At 43.5% G+C, this 16235-nt stretch overlaps 1 protein-coding gene across 6 annotated transcripts in view; it reads left to right on the forward strand.

Moving 5' to 3' along the window:
• The window catches only part of LOC137517893 (KH domain-containing, RNA-binding, signal transduction-associated protein 3-like), a 221813-nt gene that overhangs the window by 101122 nt on the left and 104456 nt on the right, over positions 1 to 16235 (forward strand). The window lies entirely within an intron of this gene.

A 16235-nucleotide genomic window follows, 5' to 3' on the forward strand; every position in this document is an offset into this window, starting at 1 on the left:
CGGTACCCCGAATCCAGCAGGTGCTCAACACCTTGTTGAACTTTAAATGGTTAATAAAGTCTTTGAGATTTCGGGATTGGATTTTTTAATGAGTACAATCTAAACAGAACTAATCTCTTTTGGATCATTACTTTCTCTAATAACAAAATTCTCTCTCTCTCTTTTTTTCTTAATTCAAATCCTGGCAGACCTTTAATTGGTGACTCTCTGGAGCTTGGTAATTGCATACAATATCAGGTCTCTTTTGCTGTATACCTAATGGCCTCTGCAATTAAAGAAGAAATGGAGCTTAACCCCTCGGGCTGATCTGACTGAGACAAATCATTGACGTTCTCATTATTCAATCATTAAGTATACCGATTTCGTTTTGTAGTGAGACATGACAGAAGTTGCTTAATGTCCGAAAACTTTTCTTTGGGACTTCGTCACTTGATTTGATCAGGAGTAGTAGTTAGGGAGTAGGCATGGGCTGGCTTCAGTTAAAGTGGAGCTGTCAGCCATATTATCTCAGAAAAAAAAAAACATATATAATTAGATACATACTTGCTCTACTTACATAACAGATGTGTTGATTTTTCTATAGTAAAAATAAAAAATCCCTCTAAGGATTTTCCATTTTGTCTATCTTGAAGCCAATCCTGACACCATTTCTTCCCTTAGGGCCCATTCACACTTGAAGTGCTTTTCTGCACGTTTTGCGATTGATTTGCGTTTTTTTAAATCGCTCCACTTCATTAAAATCATGGTAAAAATTGTGGAAAATTGCCGCTGTTTTTGCGTACGCGATCACGAAATCACAGCGAATTTTCCACGATTTTAAAAAACTGTGAATAAATCGCAAAACGCTCAGAAAAGTCCTTCTAGTGTGAATGGGCCCTTACTCTGTCTGTGTATGCATTGCCTGCCCTCCTCTTAGTTTTCAGACACTCCCATTCAGCTCTGCAGTAGAAAGTGCATTGAGAAGTATTGACGAATCAGAGAGGAACAGAGGTGTGGGAGGGGAAAACAGGAGGGAAAGAGGCTTCAGCCAATCAGGCTGCATTAGTCATGTCTGAGGAGAAAGTAAAGAAGCAAAAAAGAAAACCCTGCATGCCTGGCAACTTCCTTTGTGCTGCAGATGTACCAAATAAGAGTCAGGGGCCCATACAGGGGTCTAGTCCTGGGAAAAGAAGTGAGTGGACTCACTCGGAGAATTCCTGTGGCACGCCAAAAAATGGGCGTGGTCAAGCACCCCATGAGCGTGGTCATGGGTGGGGCCAAATATACATGACCTTAGCAGTGATGTAAAAGGTCTGCCGAGGAAGTTTGAGCTCTGCCGTAGTGTATACCCCAAAAATAGATGTAATCTGACAGCATTTCACCAAAAAGACACATAATCTGGTAGAAGTTCCTCCAAAATACAGATAATATGGAAGTGGTTCCCCCAAAATAGACAATGTCGCAGCAGCAGTTCCCCCAACATACACATAATTTGGAAGCAGTTCCCCAAAATACGCGAAACCTGGCAGCGGATCACCCAAAATACACGTAACACCCAAAGGACATATAATCTGGCAGTAGTGGTCCCCCAAACATACACAATCTGGCAGCAGTTCCCTAAAATACACGTAATTTGGCAGCAGCCGTTCCCCTAACATACACATAATTTGGCGGCTGTTCCCCAAAATACATAACAGCGGTTCCACAAAAATGCAGATAATCTGACAGCAGTTCCCCCAAAATAGGTACCCCCATGTAGCCAGGTCTATAGGTGTCCCCAGTATAAGTATCCATGAGTATAGTAGTCCCCAGTATATGTAGCCAGAGGTATACTTGCCTCGTATATGTAGCCAGGGGTATATGTGCCCAGTATATGTAGCCAGTGGGATATGTCCCCAGTATATGTAGTCAGGGGTATATGTGCCCAGTATATATAGCCACGGTTATATGTGCCCAGTATATATAGCCAGGGGTATATGTGCCCAGTATATGTAGCCAGGGGTATATATGCCCAGTATATGTAGCCAGGGGTATATATGCCCAGTATATGTAGGCAGGGGTATATGTCCCCAGTATATGTAGGCAGGGGTATATGTCCCCAGTATATGTAGGCAGGGGTATATGTGCCCAGGTAGCCAGGGGTATATGTCCCCAGTATATGTAGGCAGGTGTATATGTCCCCAGTATATGTAGGCAGGGGTATATGTGCCCAGGTAGCCAGGGGTATATGTCCCCAGTATATGCAGGCAGGTGTATATGTCCCCAGTATACATAGGCAGGGGTAAATGTCCCCAGTATATGTAGGCAGGGGTATATGTGCCCAGGTTACCCAGGTGTGCCCCCAGCCCCCCACCCGGAGGGAGCAGAGCAGAGAAGGTCGAGTCCTGCATGGACGCGGGTGAACGGCATTCACCCACTTTTTCTTCAGAGTGAACGCCGTTCACCCTGGCTTGTGTGGAGGGAGCAGAGCAGAGAAGGCGAGCTATGGGGACAGTGGGGATGGGCGGACATCTCCCCCCCCCCCCCATCCCTCACCTTTGTGCTCCCCTTCCTGCCTCTCTCCTCCAGCGTTGTTAAGTGTCGGGCTCGGCGGCAAAAGTGGGCAGAGACTTACCTCATTCCAGACGCAAGGGACGCTCCGCTATGTGTGCGGCTAGTCTGATCTTCTAGCCGCACACAGAGCGGAGCGTCCCTTGCGGCTGGAAGAAGGCGGAAAGTCTCCACCCACTTTCGCCGCCGGGCCCGACACTTAACAACACTGGAGGGGAGAGGCAGGAAGGGGAGCACAAAGGTGAGGGATGGGGGGGGAGATGTCCGCCCATCCCCACTGTCCCCATAGCTCGCCTTCTCTGCTCTGCTCCCTCCACACAAGCCAGGGTGAACGGCGTTCACTCTGAAGAAAAAGTGGGTGAATGCCGTTCACCCGCGTCCATGCAGGACTCGACCCCTGGGCCCATATGCAATTCACTTTTTCTCCTATTTTTAAATGTGTCAATAAAATGCATAAAATGCATTTTAAGCCATCAGAAAGCAAGAAAATGCTCAAAATAATTTTGATAGTACTTTTTAATGTACTTTTTGGTACTTTTTTAGTTGAAAAGTGCTGGAAAATTATTTTAATTTGAAGATGAAAAATTATCTCCTAGGAGAAAAAGTGAATTGCATATGGCCCAGGGAAACTGAGGGATGATATTTTATGGAGAAGACAAATAAGAGCGATTTTTAACTTTTGGATTTACCAGATAAAAATAACAAATTGATTTTTGATTTTATGCCTGACAGTTACTCTTTAAATGAGATCAGAGAATAAATTAAAAATCATTGGGTCCTTTCTGCAAAACTTTGATGGTACTCCTCCAATGTTCACAACCCTTTCCTCCTTATCAGTTGGTGAACTCAACACAGGCTGGGGCCTAGTCACCTCGAATGAGATTACAAGTGTGGCCACAACAATACCTTTTTGAGGGGCATAGGAGAGTAGAAGAGTAATTTGTTTGAGGGGCCCCCACATTCCTGGGATAGCTTATTGTAAGTGCTGCTTCACCTATAGTTAAACCTCCTTAAGAACCATCACCGCCAATAGTCAATGGTTTGGGCGCTGGCATAGGCACCTAGGTTAACCGCCGTGGTTAGTTCCTTTGCACCTGCTATTGGTAGCTGCAGTTTGTATATCTTGGTGGCCCTAATTAGCTATAATACCCACTAATCATGGTTATTAGCACAGGCGCCTATGGCAACACCAAAATTACCTAGGTGTCCATGAACTGCTTCAGAGCCAACAGAGCAGCTGACTTCAAGCCACAAATACTTTGGCACATGTCAGCCCTTATGGCAGATGGCCAGGCCAGCCCACTGATGTTTTACAGACGCAGGTTGTTAGTGTTTTTTTTCTCCATGTTTTAATGCTCTGCGGAACATCTGTACACCGAGGCCCACCGCCCCCTCTTACAGATTGTTATATGTGCTTTACAAACGCAGCATCTGTATCTCACCGCTCTAATCTTTCTGCTTCATTGCAGACCTTAATAATACATTTCACTTCTAGCAAAGCTATTTGTCTGATGCCACAACCTAGTGCTACAGAATGTAATCTGCTGGATTAATAAAACAAATCCCGGTAGCCTTTCAACCTTGAAAATCTGATTAAAGATCTGAATGCCATTTGTTTAAAAAAATAAATAAAAAAAGAAAAAAAGGAAAAAAAGTAATTATTTTGTCATAATACGTTGTGAAGCCTTTGTAAAATGTACAGTAGGTTAAACCGTATGACGGGGGTTTGATGCTTTGGCAGGAGAGGGAAAGAAGAATGTGTCTTTCAAAAAATATGCTTTAATTACAATGGAAGAAGAGGCAGATAGGATTGAACTTTGGAGAGGAGTTTGGTAAAGTTGGCTTATACGCTTATGTGCTGCAGGAGGCTGAATTCAACTTAGTGGCTTATTTAAAGGGAACCCGAGGTGAGAGGGATATGGAGGCTGACATGTTTATTTCCTTTTAACTACTATACGACCGCTCCACGCCAATGGGCGTGGCTGCGGCGGCAGCCCCAGGACCGCCTAACGCCAATTGGCGTCAAGTCCTGGGGCTGCACTTTGCAGGAGATTGCGCCCAGGCTGCGCGCGCATATCCTGCTCGGGGGCGGAGCTCCGGCCCGCCTTCAGTCTCCGAGCTGCCGCTCGGGAGACTTTTAGATGGAAAAACCACCGTCTTTCTAGTAAGTACAGTGCTGCGATCTGCAGCAATGCTGTACTGAGAACCTCCGTGTGACACGGCTGTACCCCTGGCTCACACGAGAGTGATCGGCTCTCATAGGCTGAAGCCTATGACAGCCAATCGTGTCATTGGCTGGCTGGGGGGTGGGAGGGTTTTCAAGGGGGAGAGGGGGGAAAATAAATAGTAGATTTAATGTAAAAAAACATAGCATAAATATTTATTTAACAAAAAATAAATGTGGGGGCAATCAATATGGGGGCAATCAGAGCTCTCTGTTGGGGGGAGAAAAAGAGGAGGGGGGGTGGATCACTTGTGTGCTGTGTTGTGCGGCCTTGCAGCTTGGCCTTAAAGCTGTAGTGGCCAATTTAGTCAAAATTGGCCTGGTGTTTAGGGGGGTTTAACACTGCAGTCCTCAATCATAATCATTACCTGGTTGTCCTGCTCTGCCTCTATTACTTTAAAGTGGACCTGGGCTCTTGCAAAGAACAGACTGAACAGTGTTCATTCCATGTAGAAATGCTGTAGAAATCAGCTGCACTGAGATGTGTTTGTTTATTTAGTTACAGCTGAGGGCAACAAATGTGTAATTAGTAGGCATGACTCACTTGTCAAAGCTGGCTGTGCATTAAAAGACAGATGCTTTAACCCTTCCTTTGCTCCCTGAAGAGTCATCCAGTACATTTTCAGGGCTTTTTGAGGATTTCTGTGCATTGTTAGAAATTCTTTTTTCCCCTGATTGTTTTCATACTGTGCTTAATCTTTCAGAGCAGAGAGGAAGTTGTGAGCTCAGATCCACTTTAAGCAGTGATGATGAGGGAAAATGCTGATATTCTTTTCACATTCATTTTCACGAAAATAATGTTAAATTCGACCTTCCATCAAAAATACCATCAAAAATCATTTTGGAATAAGTTCATGATTTTCTGCACTAAAATGAACAAATTTTCACATTAAAATAAACAACTTTTCACATTTTTGCGGTAAAAAGTAGGGATTCCCATAAGGGAACATCTTCTGCCCACTGTTAAAATAACCCCCCCCCCCCCACACACACACACACACACACGCACACACACGCACACACACACACACACACGTAGCTCGCAAATTTTTGCCAAAGTCATTTTCACATTGAAAATAGCATTTTCGTATTGAGAAAATACATTGTTATAATGGCAGCTGCGGCGAGCGGCACCGCTGCCACAGCTGCCTCCATGTCTCCGCTCGTTCCTCCGGCGGAGGTGGTCTGGGGGACGACGGCTGCGGCGAAAGCTTCTGCCGACGCACCTGTCCTCGTGCCCCTGCCCGTCTTCTCGGCGTGTAGGACGCCGAGGACGGGGCTTTCTCCTGCTCACAGGGTCACTGTCTTGCGCAGGCGCGCGCATAGACAGGACCTTTATTCCAGGAAGAGAGGTGTCAGCTGACCTGCCGGTCGGCTGACATCAGAGGAGTCCCACGGCGCCCAGGATTGGCTGATCCAGGAGGGGCGTGCCAGTGGGGTCTCCTCTGCTTCTTAAGCCTCCGGGCTTCATTCTGCAGGTGTCTGTTGTCGTGAATACTTGCGTGTTAGCGCTCAGACCTTAGACTAGATCCCAGGTGTTGATGCTAAGGATTTCACACCTAGTCTAGGATATTGCTACCTTGCTATTGTTATTTGTTATACTAGTTCCCGGGTGTTGATGCCAAGGACTTCACACCTAGACTAGGATATTGCTTATCGTATTGATCTCCTGTGTATGACTCTTAGCGATTTCTCTGACTCTGATCCTGCTTTCTGATCCTGTACTTTTGCCTATCTGCCTACCTGTTGCTGAACCTCTGCCTGATTACCGATTACTCTCATCTCACGATTCTGTACCGATACTTACCTCTCTGTTGCCGAACCTTGCCTGCCTGACCATTCTACTCATCAGTGGGCCCTCGCCACTGGTGAGATGTTAGCTACACCAGCTCCTCTGGTGAAGCAGTTCTGCTAGGCTGCAGCACAGCCTTAATTACCTGCTCCTTGGGTAATCTGTCATTGTAGTATTATTGTATCTCTTAGCCTGCAGTACATTCTGAATCACCCGCTCCTCGGGAGATTCAGCCTCTTCAGTTTTGTTCTCCAGCTTGCCGGAGCTTGTACGCTAGTGCACGATCAGTGTACTGTTATTACCTCACCAGCCCCTCTGGTGAGGTCTCATTAAACTATTAAAGTTACGGATGCACCAAATCCCTACACACTCTGCTCTTGTCTGCTATACTGGTATTATTGGTGATTCTGCAGATCACACATAATCGGGTATAGCATCTGCATTATTGGTAATTCTGCAGATCACCACATAATCAGACATCTGAGCTACAACACCCAACCGTTACAATTGTATTTTTGCTATATGGCATTATGGCTTATTTTTACAGCAAAAATGATAAAAGTTGTTTATTTTAGTGCAAAAATTTGCCAAAAAAGAGCAATAAAATCACAAACTTATTACAGAATCATTTTTGGTGGCATTTTTGCTTGAGAGTCAAATTTAACTTTTTTTTCTTGAAAATTACCATAATGCAAAAAGAATATCGCCATTTTCACCCATCACTGACCATAGTGCTCTTTTCATTACAGCACCCTCCTCTTTAGTGTTTCCTTCATTATAATACCCCACTGTTGCTTATATAGGCCATAACCAGCATGATGTATGATACAATTGACCTGTTCCTTTTCAGATATCAGGATAATTAGCTGAAAGGGAACAATTGGGCGGGATCAGCTTATCTGTGATCATAGTAAAAGACTGATGCCCCTTATCCTCCTCCTCTATGACTGTTCGTGAAAATGGGATGGCGGGAGGAACCTGGGCAGCAACCACAGACCTGATTTGCCTAATAAAACTTAAATGATTCAACCGAAAAAAAAAAAAAAAAACTACAGGAGCCAGCCAGCCAGCCAGCCAGCCAGCCGGGTACTTTCAATATATTTACTGCAAAAAGCACAGACATGCAGCACACCAAACATTGTGTACTGTCATATGCATTAAAAAACTGGGAGGCTGAACCAGGGATTTAATAATGTGCTGGAACAAGGAAGGAGAAGAAATTGACTTGAGCTCGGCCGCCTTGCAGGGCTTGTAATTTAAAGGTTTCTGAGCTTCCCGTTTCAAAAGTCACCATTTGTAACAGAGATGAATTAGCCTGCAATCGCTTTGGGAGCAGTGTCATCACTTTACCCCCTGATTCCAACCTCGAATTGCAATTTATTTATGTTTTTGGCAATTTTGTTTGAAAGTTGTGTCAACAGTGGCACGCACTGTTCTATTTTTCATGTCCATGTGTCATTGTGATAAAGTTGCTTTTTTCGATTTGCTTACAAATTATTTTCAGCCCTCTCTTGCCCGTTTCTAGATGAGGCAGTTGGAGGCGCGGGCCCAGAATTGTGTAGTTACAGCAGTCTTTGCAGGATAAATAAAGGGAAGACACTGAATACAGAGAACTTCTATAGGAGAAAAATAAAAATGTGGATCTACTTGATCAGCATTTCCATGCCCGTCTACATTTATGCTAGTTAGTCCTGCTTACGCTAGAGTCTGTCTTACTTGTACTATCTGAATGAATACATTTCCCATTATTACCTGTTCTTGAAGGAGCACTGTCTTGAAAAATTGTAAAATGTAAAATGCATTTAAGATGTACATTTATCCAAAAATAAAATGTCCTATTTTTTTCCTACTTTGTTGTCACTTACAGTAGGTAGTAAAAATGTGAGGAATCTCGCTGGGTTTATTAATAGTTGTTAATATTATTTATCTATATATATAAAATCGGATGTGTGTGTGTGTGTGTGTGTGTGTGTGTGTGTGTGTGTGTGTGTGTGTGTGTGTGTGTGTGTGTGTGTGTGTGTGTGTGTGTGTGTGTGTGTGTGTGTGTGTGTGTGTGTGTGTGTGTGTGTGTGTGTGTGTGTGTGTGTGTGTGTGTGTGTGTGTGTGTGTGTGTGTGTGTGTGTGTGTGTGCCGCGATCACGCGAAAACAGCTTGACCGATTTGAACGAAACTTGGTACACAGATCCCTTACTACCTGGGATGATATGTTCTGGGGGTCTCGCAGCCCCCCTGCACACCTGGGCGGAGCTACAAACAGCCAATCAGATTTCACCCATTCAAGTCAATGGAAAAAATGTAAAAGGCTGCCATTCTCACAGTAATCAAGCCAGAGTCCCCACACTTGGCACAGTTTGTCACTTGGTGACCGAGGTTACAAATCCAGGAAAAGTGGGCGGAGCATAAAACAGCCAATCAAATTTCAGCCATTCATTTTACATGGGAAAATGTAAACTGCAGCCATTCTTAGACTGTTAATCGCAGGGTTCTCAAACTTGACACAGTTGGTCACTGGGTGACTGAGATTAAGATTTTGAAGGTGGGTGGAGCCTACAACAGCCAATAAAAAATCACCTTTTGATTTTCAAAGGGAATATTTAAGCTGCTACCATTCTCTTATACTGGTAAAAGAAGATGCCTCAAACCTGGTACAGTTGGTCACTGGGTGACTGGGGTTCAAATTCAGAAAGGGGGTGGAGCCTCAAACAGCCAGATTTGTTTATTTTTCAATGGGAATATACAAAGTATTGATACCAAGGAACCCAAAGCTGATAAACTTGATAATTGAGTGACTGTATGTCAAGGTTAGAAAAAGTGGGTGGTGCCAACAACTAAATTTTTAACATGGCAGGGTTCCCAAACTTGACACAATTGGCCACTGGGTGACTGGGATGAATATTCAGAAATGTACGTGGAGCCTACAACAGCCAATCAAAATGTACCTATTGATTTTCAAGGGGAATATTCACATTGCTACCATTCTTACACTGTTAATGGCAGAGGCCTCAAACGTGATACAGTCAGTCATTGGGTGACTGGGGTCCAAATTGACTAAAGGGGTGGAGCCACAAACAGCCAATCAGATTTGTTAGATTGATTTTAGCCATTCTGTTATTGGCAGGGTTCTTAAACCGGGTGGGTGGGTGACACAGTTGGTCACTGGATGACTGGGACTAATATTCAGGAAAGTGGGTGGAGCCTACAGTAGCCAATCAAAATTCACCTATTGATTTTCAAGTGGAATATTGAAACTGCAGTCATTCTTACACTGTTAATGGCAGAGGCCTCAAACCTGGTACAGTTGGTTGTTAAGTGTCTGGGGTTCAAATTCAGTAAAGGGGTGCAGCCACAAACATCCAAATTTCTTTGCTGGATAAACTGCTTCCAGTCACACAATTTTGATGCCAGGAACCCAAAAGCTCACAAACTTGGTCATTGAGTGACTGTGTGTCAAGGTTAAAAAAAAAGTGGGTGGAGTTAAAAACAGATTTTTCTGGGAAATTGTAAACTGCAGCCTTTCTTCACTGTTAATGGCAGGGTTTTCAAATTTTGCACAGCTGGTTACTGGGTGACTGGGATTAATATTCAGAAAAGTGTCTGGAGCTTAAAAATGCCAATCCAAAATTACATGTCGCTTTTCAAGGAGAATATAAAAATTGCTGCCATTCTTGCACTGTTAATGGCACAAGCCTCAAACCTAGTACAGTTGGTCATTGGGTCACTGGGGTTCAAATTCAGAAAAGGGGACAGAGCCACAAACAGTGAATCAGATTTGTTTCATTTCATGGGAAAATGCAAATTATTAATGCCAAGGACCCGAAAGCTCACAAACTTGGTCACTGAATGACTGTGTGTCCAAGTTACAAACAGAGCGGAGCAAAAAACAAATTTCACTGGGAAAATGTAAACTGCAGCCATTCTTACACTGTTTATGGCAGGGTTCCCAAACTTTTCCCAGATTAATATTCAGGAAAGTGGGTGGAGCCTATAATAGCCAATCAAAATTCACCTGTTGATTTTCAAGTGGAATATTTAAATTGCTGCCATTTTTACACTGTTAATAGCAGATGCCTCAAACCTGCTACAGTTGGTCATTGGGTGACTGAGGTTCAAATGCTGGAGAGGGGTGAAGCCACAAACAGCCAATCTGACTTGGTTAATTTCTATGGGAATATATAAATTATTGATGCCAAGGACCCCAAAGCTCACAAACGTGGTCATTGAGTGTTTGTGTGTCAGGGGTAGAAAGTGGGTGGAGCCAGCACCAGCCAAATACATACCCGGGCAACGCCGGGCAATCAGCTAGTACTATTTATAAATGTCAACTTATCACGCAGCACAAAAATTTGATGATCGCTACATCACTAGCCAAGTAGCCAATAGTTGAAATATTGGTAATGTAGTATCTATATATATAATAGAGTAAGTGCCTCAACCTTCAAGCAAGAAGAAGAAGTAGCGCCCTGCCCCCAGGGCCGTCCAAGCAAGAAGAAGGGGCTGGTCCAAGCAAAAAGGAGGAGTGTCATATCAAACCAAGGGCAAAGAGGGATAATTTGCATATTCAGTAGCAGTGCATTGTGGGTAACCACAAATGTTCACTTATAGCTGAATTATTGCAAATTTGATTCTGTTTTAAGAAGGAAAATTACACCAAGCTTTGCTTTTTTTTAGTAGGAGGGCTTTTTGGTCTCTTTTATCCTCCTATACATTCTCAGTAGTTTGGGTCACCCTTAGCTGCTTAGTTACTCTGTTGTACTGGTCCAAGCCCTATCTCATGCAGCCTTATCAATTCTTACCATGTATTGATGAGAACCAAACGTCTAAGGCTGCATTTCCATTTATGCAGTGTGAATTGCTGCAGTAAAAATTTGCATGTGGGTGCATGTGAATTTTCATGAAGATTTGCATGGATGACGATGTATGTGAATTTAACAATGGCAGTGCTGGTGTGTTTTTCCATTGTTTCTATGCGAATTTGCGTGAAAATTCGCATACCCAAACCTCATGCTTATTTCTAATTAAATACATTGTATGCGATTTGCATAGCGGTATGCGATATGCGTATTCTGATGGCTCTGCCATGCGAATTTTTTCTGCACAGAAAAACGAAAAGGAATCCTGACAAGTGGAAACAGTCCCATTCACTTGTATTGCTATGCGAATTTGCATGCGAAAAAAAACGCATGCGAAAAACGCATGCGAATTCGCGATAGTGGAGATGGGCCCTAAAACAGGCTGTCACATGTGGGTTTGATATGGCTGTGTAAAATTTAAAGCTATAGACTTGCTATACACCAGTGGTTCTGGATGCATCCTTGGCTTACTAAGGGTGAAAAGAAATTATTTGCATATTCAGTAGCGGTGCATTGTGGGTAACCACAAATTTTCACTTATAGCTGAATTATTGCATATTTCCTTCTGCTTTAGGAAGGCAAATTACACCAAGCTTTGCTTTTTTTAGTAGGAGGTCTTTTTGGTCCCTTTCATCCCCCTATACATTCCGAGTGGTTTGGGTCACCCTGAGCTGCTTGGTTGCTCTGTTCTCTCAGAGGCGCCTCTCAGAGGCGCTATATCTGGCTCTTGACCCGACTTTGCTCCCTCCAAAAATTGTTTGCCTGAAGAAGCGGGACTGTTACCCGTGAAACGCGTTACACTTTTGGAGCTCATAATAAATGTTACTTTAAACTTGAAGTAACCTGCCCGTTGTCTGGCCATTTTTTCAGAAGGGAGGTGAGTCCACCCACTTCCCCCTTTTTAACAATTTTAACTAATTTTACTCTACTTGGCGCCTCTGTTGTTATACCACATAATTAAGCTGGAGGTAGAGCACACATGGGGGACCCAGTTAAGGGGGAGTCCAACCCCCCTCCCCGCCGCTGTGCCCAATACCCCCTTCCTGCCCTCTACCCTCTTATGCGGCGTATGCTACGCCGCGGGTCGGCTAGTTTTTGATATTTTACTACAGACTTACTCAGCCCCTTTTCTCACACTAACCCTCTCTTTTAATGCCTAACACAAACCCCCACCCCTACAGGCAAATACTAACCTTCCCTCTTATCACTAACCTCCTCTACTAATGCCTATCATCTAACATAACACCCTCCTGAGCTTGGGGTCCTGGAGGGAGGGGGGGAATTTTCTGCAGGGGTTGGGGGGGTCAGGAGAGCCCCAGGTTAAATTTTTCCCAAGCTCAAATTGAGATTAAACCGACTCTGATTACACTTTGTCAAAAACGTACATATGACTTCATTAGCAAATATTTCCAGAACTACTCATTCATCTGACATGCAGGTGACCTCTTATTACGAGTAGGACATGTTTTTTTTTTTTTTTTGTATTATTCCATCTTCTTGTCACATGTAATTAATTGTTGGGTTTGTTGCGTTGACAAAAGACGTCTTTGCTGACAAATGTGGCATCTCTGCTTTTTTGCTGGTTTGCCCAGAGTCATCAAAGTTTTCCTCCCAAGAAGTAAATGTCTTTTCATTTCATGGATGCCTACTCCATCAGCGGAAAACTTTGAAAGTCAGAAAATAAATTCTGTCACTCGACATTCTCAATGCGGCGAAGTGTGAAAAATACACACGGACATATCCCTCCGTTACTGAGGGGCTTTGTCCTGTCTCTCTGCTAAAAATAAATCTGCCACCTTTTCTGTTGCAACTTCACAGCTGATAATTATAAGCAAATCTCACTTTCCACACTTCTGAAGTTCTTAATGAACAGAAGCACAGGACTAAAGCGCAGGGATTTTCCCTGATTATCTTATCTTGATGCTTCTTAAATTAAACAAGGAAAGATGTTGGTCTCTAGAGAATCTTTCGCACAGGTACTGAAACGCACAGATGCCAGAGAATCAAGTTACGGGACTCGAGAGGAAGATGGCTGATATGAGCTGTTTAGTTCATGCAAGGTGTCAGCTGCCTTGGGCAAGCTTAGGCCTTGTACAAGTAGCTGTATTTTCTGGAGGGCAATAGCCCCTGCAACCGCCTGTGGACCCGGGGCTGTGGGGCCCACTCCTCCCCACTCTCCTTACCCACATGCAGAGTAGCACAGGTAGTGGAGCAATGTTTACCTGTTCTAGCACTGTGGGTCTCCTCCGTGTATCACAGCCGTACACTCGCTGCTGCCATTCGCTGGCTCCTGATCACATACAGTAACTGATGTGAGTCACGTGATCGGGAGCTGGCAAATGGCAGTCGAGAATGTGCGACTGCGATGCATAGAGGACACAATTTTGCAGGGGGACCTCATGGGCTGTATTGTCTAATGGTTAAGGGCTCTGCCTCAGGAGACCAGAGTTCGAATCTCAGCTCTGCCTGTTCAGTTAGCCAGCACCTATTCAGTAGGAGACCTTTGGCAAGTCTCCCTAACACTGCTACTGCCTATAGAGCGTGTCCTAGTGGCTGCAGCTCTGGCGCTTTGAGTCCGCCAGGAGAAAAGCGCGATATAAATGTTATTTGTCTTGTCTTGTTACGCACCTCCTGGAAAGTTAAGCTGACCACCAGGGTAGGCTTTGCTTTTAGTTGACTTTTTTTCTGCTTTAGTATTCAAGTTTATTGTGTGTACACAAATCTTATTTTGAATGGCTAATTTTTGTACAAATTTAGCATTTCCATGTAGAATGAGGGTCACCAAATGAACAGATTGTGTAAAATCTCTCATACTACATAGAAATAGTAAAACTGGCCAGGCAGTCATTGACCAATCAAAGCTGGATGTTCGTACGCACCCTTATTTTACTCCTAGGTTATATTTTCACACCTTATCAATAAAATTCCTTTTAAGCAAGCAAGACAATACTTGGCAAAACAAGCCAAAAACAGTTGCCCCTGTGAACCAACCCTTATCAATTTCACCACCTCCATGTAGTATGGGGGCCAAAAGGGTTTAAATAATATGAACAGGTTATGTAGGTAAGCTCTCATGCAACATGGGAGTTGTAAAATTGGCCAATCACTGGCCAACCCAAATTGGATGTGTCTACCCTAACTTCTTGTGAGTTTGTTTCGGCAAAAGTTTCAGTAGCACTCTACAGAGTACTGGCATCCTTGGAGCATAACTGATTGGTTCATTGCAAATATGTCTTCTTCTGAACATCATAGCTCCCAACAGTCCCTTTTTCAGAGGGACAGTCCCTTTTTGGGAGCCCTGTCCCTTTGTCCCTGTTTCACCCTCATTTGTCCCTCTATGTAAATATATATATTTCTCTACTAAAAATGTGTTTGACTCTAGACTTTATTCCCAACCTTTAAATTGATATATTACTAATTTTAAAATGTTACTATGAAGGAAATGAACTAGGATAGAAAGGACCAGTGTGGTTTGAATTATAAAACAACATATGTTTCTTATTAAATCTTTATGATATGGGTGACTAGAGGCATGGTGGGGGTGTGGCAGGAGCGTGGCTTAAGTGTCCCTTTTTCACATCTCAAAAAGTTGGGAGTTATGGAACATTCCTCTGTTAAAGAAGAACTTTATTCACCACTATATGATGGTATAGGTGGAGGTGTGTACTTATGTGACTAATACTCAACCAGAGGTGTATCTAGGGAAAACAGCGCCTATAGCAAACACTGAAATCCACCCCCAGGGAAGGAGTGCACCCCCAAAATATTTTGACTTGTTTGAATTGGTTGTGTCCAAGTTGAGGTGAAGCATGGCCAGTAAGAATGGATTAGCAATAGGTTAGCTTATATGTATTCCCCAAAAAGATGTAACCAGGCAGCATAATGTCCCCAGTTGAAAAAATTGAATCTGTATGAGAACACCAGTGGCACCCATGGCACATGCCATACCTGCACCCCTTTAGATATGCCTCTGTACTCAACTTCCTGAAGTCCTTCTATATATTTTCTATGGAGTCCCAGCAAGTCACAATTATGTGCATCTACATTGCTAAGCCACTCTTCAACAAGGGCTTCGGTTCCTCTACAATAATTAAATGATAATTATAATCGCAATATTGGTATAGTGCTTGTAGTTTCCTTTTTTTTCAAACTACATACATTTGCACACAATTAGCATACATTTAGCACTAACATATTTTATAGCATGCCATTGACCACGCCTTCTTGGGAGCTACAATAGTGAAAAAAAATTGTACTTAAACAACAGCCAAAATGTATTTATACCTCTGCAGGTAGACAAGACTGATAACAAACCGATTTGTTAATTGTAGTATTGTATTAAGCCTAGCACACGGTACAATTTTACATCAGATTGACAGATCGATCCAATAATTTCTGAGTGGTCCAATCAAATTCCGAACGATAACGTAATCAATTTTGGGTAGTTATCAATGGAAAATAAATTGCAATATCGGACATTATTATTATTGGACATTAACACACAATGCAACCAGGGGCATAACAATAGACCCTGCAAGGGATGCAGCCGCAGGAAGTCCAGAAGCCACAGGAGGCCCCGTCCTGAAAGACTGACAACTAATGGCAAGGAGAGAAAAAAAACTTCTGCTCTCTGCGCAATTGTTCTAATGACATCTGCTCAGCCACTGATAAGGAATCATACAAAGTTTTGCAGACAAAGATTTGGAGACAGTCCCTATTCAGTGTGCAATGGGCTCTTCTGTGCTGTGCCCACACCCAACCTCTCTACCCCTCCCCAAGTGCTGTGTACTGCAGTGATGCTGGATGCTCCATCAATAAGCTGAGGCTGGGAGCACACTCG

Source organism: Hyperolius riggenbachi, chromosome 5 (assembly GCF_040937935.1).
Source record: "Hyperolius riggenbachi isolate aHypRig1 chromosome 5, aHypRig1.pri, whole genome shotgun sequence".
In the NCBI taxonomy this organism is placed as follows: domain Eukaryota; kingdom Metazoa; phylum Chordata; class Amphibia; order Anura; family Hyperoliidae; genus Hyperolius; species Hyperolius riggenbachi.